Source organism: Capsicum annuum, unplaced genomic scaffold, assembly GCF_002878395.1.
Source record: "Capsicum annuum cultivar UCD-10X-F1 unplaced genomic scaffold, UCD10Xv1.1 ctg5355, whole genome shotgun sequence".
NCBI lineage: Eukaryota > Viridiplantae > Streptophyta > Magnoliopsida > Solanales > Solanaceae > Capsicum > Capsicum annuum.
In genome coordinates, this window is record NW_025861658.1 from 29,537 (window position 1) to 30,015 (window position 479).

Genomic DNA, 479 nt, shown 5'->3' on the forward strand with positions numbered 1-479 from the left:
TTATATGCATGAAGCGTGATAGACTAATCGGTTCCAAATGAAATAATAGTTAAAAATAAGGAGAAAATAATCATAATAAGAAGGCAATGTTCTTTTGAAGAGCCTACGACATAACACTTTCTGAAACCTAATGAGAGAAACCTTATGAGAAGTTCAGGTACCTGAAAATAAAGAAGTTATGAGATCTCAAAATGTTATGTCGCATTGTGAACCAATACAAAATGAGAATTATCGACGATATCTTTGATACAATATTGGAGCAATATTGTAAAAAATTACGAGGATCTAAATTCTATGTTAATTTAAGCATGCTAACCTAGAAATATTTATTAAGTGACATGAAAGGATGCATCTTAGTAAGCGTAAAACTTATTTGATTTACAGTCTAGACACTTGAAGATGTCACACATAAAATGTTGAATATTGTCACTTGAAAAAATTTATATGAAAAATTCTTTAAGGATTAAAAATATAAAAGT